Raw genomic sequence first — 7,500 nt, forward strand, 5'->3', positions numbered from 1 at the left:
TTTTATGTGTGTTTTTTTTTTTTATGAATCTGCAAGAAAGTGGAGGAGAAATCGACACGAGAGTAATAATGTAAGAGCATTGGTAGCTACTTCTTGTGTTTAGTGAAAAGGAAAGCGACAGAAATATGGGTGGTGGTGGGGAGGGGGTTGGGGGGTTGAAAGAGTTTTAAAAAAAAGAGAAAGAAAGGAGATACAAGGACAAAGACCGATACAGAATGACCAGTTGTTGGTCATCCCAAAGTGGTCGAAATCCCTCACACTCCAATGCAAGCCAATTAATTTCGATCGTAGTCCTGGCTTTGTGTTTATTCAAAACAAAAGAAAAAACCCACTGCATTGCACTTTAACCTTTAAGCAGCATGCACAAGGTTTTCCAACTACACCCCACCCCCAAAAAACTCACTGACGGTTGTAACCCACTAATGTACCACAACATTCCTCTGTCACAATGTTACATGAAGTATCGCCGGACGCACCGAGTGAAAGTGTGTGTGAGAGGGAAGGAAGAAGAGACAGAGAGAAAGAAGGTAAGTGGAGTGGTTGGTGTCAGGGTTGGGGTTGGGGTGGGAGGGGGTGGGGGGGGGGGGGTACAGGTTAGAAAGCGTTCCGACACAGAAACGAACTTAGTTTGCAGTGTGAAAGAAAATTCGTGTCGATCTCTGCTGCCCATCTCTCCTTCCGAATTCCGAGCCTCTCATTACCCTCCTACTTACACCCCCTGCACACACAACCCCCCCCCCCCCACACACACACACACACCCTTTTTATGGTTGTTTTCATGGTCCTCTGTTTCTGGCCCATGCCTTGTGTGCTGTCAATACTCCCACGCCGCTCATTCCTATGCAGCTGAACCCATGTTCGCTCTTCTGCAGGCACTCCACAGGCCACCATGAGGCCACTCAACAGAAGAGACTGTGTCCTACTGCTGTGTCATGCGGATAGTGTTTTCAGTAGCCCTGCGTTGAACTGTAACTGGTGGGATACCGCTCACTGCCAATGACAGCCGTTGAAGATTCGAGAAACAGACTGACAGTGTTCGCTCTGGAGCAATGGCTTTTACTGCAGCACTCAGGTTCCATGAATTTGCAAGGATGTGTAGGGTAACAATGTTGGAGCAATGAATATTACTTCTTGTGTGTAGTGAGAAGGGAAGGGAAAAGCATGGCGGTAAGGGAAGAAATAAACAGAGATAAAGAGAGAGAGAGAGAGAGAGAGAGAGAGAGAGAGAGAGAGAGAGAGAGAGAGAGAGAGAACGAACGAACGAACGAACGAACGAAATTGTTTTAATGAACGTTGGCCATGGACCACAATTCAAAACCAGGGGACTGGGGGTGGGCATGGAAAAGAGAGAGAGAGAGAGAGAGAGAGAGAGAGAGAGAGAGAGAGAGAGAGAGAGAGATGAAAAGACTGATATAACATGAACACTTGTTGGCCATCCCAAAGTGGTCTAAATCATTATGACACTAATGTAAGTCAATTATTACCATTCACAGTCCTGGTTTTGTGGAAAAATGAAAACAAAAAGTCACTGCATTGTCCGTTAAGCAGCCTTCACAGGTCTTTTCCTTTTCCCTAACAAAAACAATCCCACTGATGATACTAACCAATCGATGTACCACGACTTTCCTCTCTGACAATGTTGCGTTAAGACGCACTTGCAGAAATGCACCAGGACATTGTTCATCTTCAGTTTAACGTCTTTCCACTTGAATTGATATTAGACGAAAAAAAAAAAAAAAAAACCCAAACAAAAACAGTGGGGGTAGGGGTTGTGGGAGGGGAGTGGGGGGTAAAAGTGTGTGTATGTGTGGAGGGTGAATAGGGAGAGACAACGCTAGGGAAAATGGAAACGTTATAAACGCCAACATCAAACAATTATAACAAATGTCCTATTGGACTTCGCAGCAAACCTTTTGCAACAGCAAATAACATATTGGAATTGTTAAACACATTCAAAAGAACTTTTGGTGAAGTCTGGCAAAAAAACATTTTAGATTCTGACATTCGAATATTATATGGTTGCTAGATATATGTTCTCCACATATGCATCTGACATCTTTGCTGAACTTAGTTATATAACCAGGACAGTGTGACTGTGAGTGAAAGTGTGTGTCAGTGGGAAGGAAGGAGGATGGAGAGAAAGTAGGGACGGGGATTGGGGAGTGGTGCCAGGGTTGGGTTGGGGGTGGGGGTGGAGGACAGGGTAGAAATAAGTCCGACAGTTTTTTTTTAGTTGTTTTTTTTATAAACCTGAAAGAAAGTGGAGGAGAAATCGACACGAGGGCAAAAATATAGGAGCAATGGCAGCGACTTCTTGTGTTTAGTGAAAAGGAAAGGGACAGAAATATGGGTAGGGGGAGAGATTGAAAGAATTGAAAAGAAAGAAAGAAAGGAGATAGAAAGACAAATAAAGACCAGTACAGAGTGAACAGTTGCTGGTCATCTCAAAGTGGTCTAAATCCCTCGCACTCTAATGAAAGCCATGTACTTCCATTCACAGTCCTGGCCCTGTGTATGTTTAAAACAAAAGAAAAACACCCCACTGCATTGTGCTTTAACCTTTAAGCACCGTGCTCAGGGCTTTTCCACCCCCACCCCTCACCCACAGTCGCTGACGGTAGTAACTAATCGATGTACCATAACGTTCCTCTGCCACAATATTACGTGAAGTAGCGCTTGCAGAAATGCACCAGGACGGTCGCACCGAGTGAACATGTGTGTGAGTGGCGATGTAGGAGGGACAGGGAGAAAGATGGGATTGTGTCAGTGTTGGGGTGTGTAGGGTGTGCAGGGTAGAAAGTAGTCCGACATAGAAACGGACTTAGTTTGTAGTGTGAAAGAAAAATGGTGTTCTTTGCAGGGAAAGAGTCGATCATTTGCTGCCATCTCTCCTCTCTCCCTCCAAAAACCACATCTCCTGTTATCCCTTTATTTCCTCCCCTCCCTCCCTCCAAATACCACATCTCCTGTTATCCCTTTATTCCCTCCCCTCTCTCCCTCCAAATACCACATCTCCTGTTATCCCTTTATTCCCTCCCCTCTCTCCCTCCAAACACCACATCTCCTGTTATCCCTTTATTCCCTCCCCTCTCTCCCTCCAAATACCACATCTCCTGTTATCCCTTTATTCCCTCCCCTCTCTCCCTCCAAATACACATCTGATATCCTTTATTCCATCCGTTCAAAAGCTCCACTGAACGCAGATAAACAATCTAGAAGAGTCACATTGCTCCATTCTCCCTCTCTCCTCCAAAAACCACATCTGATATCCCTTTATTTCCCTCCTCCTCCTCCCTCCAAATACCACATCTCCTGATATCCCTTTATTCCCTCCCCTCTCTCCCTCCAAATACCACATCCTGTTATCCCTTTATTCCCTCCCCTCCTCCCTCCAAATACCACATCTCCTGTATCCCTTTATCCCTCCCCTCTCTCCCTCCAAATACCACATCTGATATCCCTTAATTCCCTCCCCTCCTCCCTCCAAATACCACATCTGATATCCCTTTATTCCCTCCCCTCCTCCCTCCAAATCACATCTCTGTATCTCTTTATTCCCTCCCCTCTCTCCCTCCAAATACACCTGTTATCCCTTTATTCCCTCCCCTCTCTCCCTCCAAATACCACATCTCGTTATCTCTTTACTCCCTCCCCTCCCTCCCTCCAAATACCACATCTGTTATCCCTTTATTCCCTCCCCTCTCTCCCTCCAAATACCACATCTGTTATCCCTTTATTCCCTCCCCTCTCTCCCTCCAAATACCACATCTCCTGTTATCCCTTTATTCCCTCCCCTCTCTCCCTCCAAATACCACATCTCCTGTTATCCCTTTATTCCCTCCCCTCTCTCCCTCCAAATACCACATCTGTTATCCCTTTATTCCCTCCCCTCCCTCCCTCCAAATACCACATCTCCTGATATCCCTTTATTCCCTCCCCTCTCTCCCTCCAAATACCACATCTGATATCCCTTTATTCCCTCCCCTCTCTCCCTCCAAATACCACATCTGATATCCCTTTATTCCCTCCCCTCTCTCCCTCCAAATACCACATCTGATATCCCTTTATTCCCTCCCCTCTCTCCCTCCAAATACCACATCTCCTGTTATCCCTTAATTCCCTCCCCTCTCTCCCTCCAAATACCACATCTGTTATCCCTTTATTCCCTCCCCTCTCTCCCTCCAAATACCACATCTGTTATCCCTTTATTCCCTCCCCTCTCTCCTCCAAATACCACATCTGATATCCCTTTATTCCCTCCCCTCTCTCCCTCCAAATACCACATCTGATATCCCTTTATTCCCTCCCCTCTCTCCCTCCAAATACCACATCTGATATCCCTTTATTCCCTCCCCTCTCTCCCTCCAAATATCACATCTGATATCTCTTTATTCCCTCCCATCTCTCCCTCCAAATATCACATCTGATATCTCTTTATTCCCTCCCCTCTCTCCCTCCAAATACCACATCTGTTATCCCTTTATTCCCTCCCCTCTCTCCCTCCAAATACCACATCTCCTGTTATCCCTTTATTCCCTCCCCTCTCTCCCTCCAAATACCACATCTGTTATCCCTTTATTCCCTCCCCTCATTCTCTCAGACACCCTCCTTTTATGGTCGTTTTTATGGTCCTCTGTGTTGTGTGCTCCCACGCCGCTCATTCCTATGCAGCTGAACCCATATTCGCTCTTCTGCAGGCACTCCACAGGCCACCATGAGGCCACTTAGTCTTGCCACTGGAAATTGGTGAACCCGGACAAGAGAGTGAGGTCGATGTTGCGCAACTCCTCTTCACTTTAAACAAACTCATCGCGCAAGTCATCAGTCATCCTTAATGGTATGCCTGTCTTTGTCTGCCCCGACTGTCAGCGAACATTTTGTGCGCAGATTGGACTTTTCAGCCATCTGCGCATTCACAGATAGATTCATGAGCATCCCCCCCACCACCCTCCCCTCCATCCCCCAGCTGGATGACAACGATGGTCATCATCGATCTCGATGGACACACACCATGAGGCCACTCAACAGAAAAGACCAGGCACTGCTGCTATCATGCCATTTCAATTAGGACAAAATGTGTGTAGTTTTGTATGTTCATGAACTAAGCTAAGCAAAATATATCCAGCATTTATATGGAACCTGTTATTTGTAATGTATTTGTACAGCTCATAAGTTATGTTTGATTAATTCTGACCATGTGATTTATACAGAGCAATCCTGTCCTTTTCTTAAAAAAAATCATTCATCAAAATAGCTATCAACCCATCAAGCTAATCAGCCATAATTATGAAGGAAATTTGATAAATTATGTAACATGATGTTAAAAATAGCGGACACCTGCACCAATGATTTTTGAAGGAGGTAAGACATTGCCAACGTTTGTGATGATTCGTTCTGTCAAAAACCATTATATTGGACATAAATATCACTATCTAAACCCGTCATCTTGCTACACATAAAAATACATCTTGTGTGCGTGAGACGATCACATACTTTCTGAACATCAAAGAAGGCAGAAAGGTTAGAATTCCCTTTCAACAATTGCTGCTTTATGTGTGTTGCTAATTTTGGCAAGTTGTCTAACTATCATATTTCTTTTCGAAACTCTGCCTGACACGTGGTTACAAAAATAATTAAAGTATTTTTTTATATTTTTTTAAAATTTAAATCTGAAGTACAAGGTATCGGTATTGGATTTTTCAGACCGTGTCTTGCCAGCTTTTTGTACAGCAGCAGCAATAGATGTCTACCATATTCGTGTAATAGTTCCCTCTTCCCAGCTTTTTAGGAATAATCTTTAAAGGAATTCTACCCATCGTTAAGCAAGATGGTGATTATGCTCAAGAAGTGGTGCCGTTTGTGCTGGGAACGTGGTTCAATATGTTCTTGGAGTCTGGGTCAATATGCATTTGGGGAAGTAGGCCGAACTAGGTTAGGAAATGTGGTCAAACCGTTTTCGTGGAACTGGTTCAATGTATGATGGTGACGTGAATCAAGTTATAATAGGAAAATTTGTCAATGGAAGATGGAGAAGGGATCAATATATAGTGTGGGACTCTGGGTCAAACCATCTATGCTGCGGAATAGGTCACGATATACTAGGAAAAACAGGTCAATCTAATTTTGGACCAAGCTACGACTGGGGAGATGATGAATCTACATTGGGCAGGTGGCGGAATCTATTTTGTGGATGCATGTCAATTTGCGTTGGGAAAGTCATCACATTCATGATGGGGAATCAAGTGAAGACGGTTTGGGAAGGACGGGCAATCAAAGATAAGAAAACGGACCAAGGCCTGGGCTGAACAGCTGAAAGAGGGGAAAGTAATCAGAACTGAGGAAACAGACCTGTAGACTTGTGTTTGGAATGTGGGCCAGCGGAATAAGTAAACCCACTGAAGCAAACAGCACATAGCTGCAAGTTCTACAAATATTGTACTGCCAGGATGATCCAGCTGATGATAAAGTAAACTGAGCAAAAGACTGTATAGTGAGGGTGGGTGGGGGATTGGGTGGAGGGGGGGGGGAGAGAGGAAGGAAGAACATTTCCTAACAGAAGAGACAGCAAAGAGAGATCACACTTTCATTGGGATTTTCTTTTTCTTTTTTTTCGTTTCCTTCAATTCTTTTCAGCTTGCCACCATTGCAGAGTGAGCGTCTGTCTCCTTGGAGGTGGTTCCAGATTTGCAGAGCTTGGTTTGAAAGCGAAGTGTTTGGGCTTCCATCTTGGCCAGGAAAGAATGGTGCTGTGGGAGAGGCCTGAAAGCAGCACGCGGGAAGGAAGACAACATGAAAGGCCTGTCGGACAGCTCTCCAGACTGGCAAGAAGACGAACCCGGAAATCGTGCTCTGCTGTCTCACTGCCTGTGTCTGTGTCTCACCCAGTCTGTCTGTCTCACTCTGTGTCTCACACAGAAGCACACACACACACACACACACACACACACACACACACACACACACACACACACACACGTGCACGCACACACGCACGCACGCACACACGCATAGAGAGAGAGATAGAGAGAGACACACACACACTCTCTCTTTCTCTCTCTCTCTCTCTCACACACCCACACACCACACAGTCTCTCTCTCTCTCTCTCTCTCTCTCTCCCTCTTACACACACACACACACACACACACACACACACACACACACACACACACACACACACACACACACACTGCATTTTCTCTCTGTCACTGTCATTGAAGAAAAATCCAACGACGTCTTCGTTCTTTCTCTTTCTCCTCGTTCACCACTCCGCCCCCCGCCCCCCCCCCCCCTCCCCCCCCCCCCCCCCCACACACACACTCCCAATATTTATTCCCTCTCATTCTCTGTGTCATTCCATCTGTTTCTCCACAGAAAGCTCCTGTTTATTTAACCAAGCACGTCTCATTGTTCGGATCTTAGAAGAATAAAAAAAAAAATCGTGATGGCCAAAGCTTTACGGACCAAGCTGAACCACAGAAAGATAAGAGCCATTGGGACCA

Source organism: Babylonia areolata, chromosome 7 (genome assembly GCF_041734735.1).
Source record: "Babylonia areolata isolate BAREFJ2019XMU chromosome 7, ASM4173473v1, whole genome shotgun sequence".
NCBI classification, from domain to species: domain Eukaryota; kingdom Metazoa; phylum Mollusca; class Gastropoda; order Neogastropoda; family Buccinidae; genus Babylonia; species Babylonia areolata.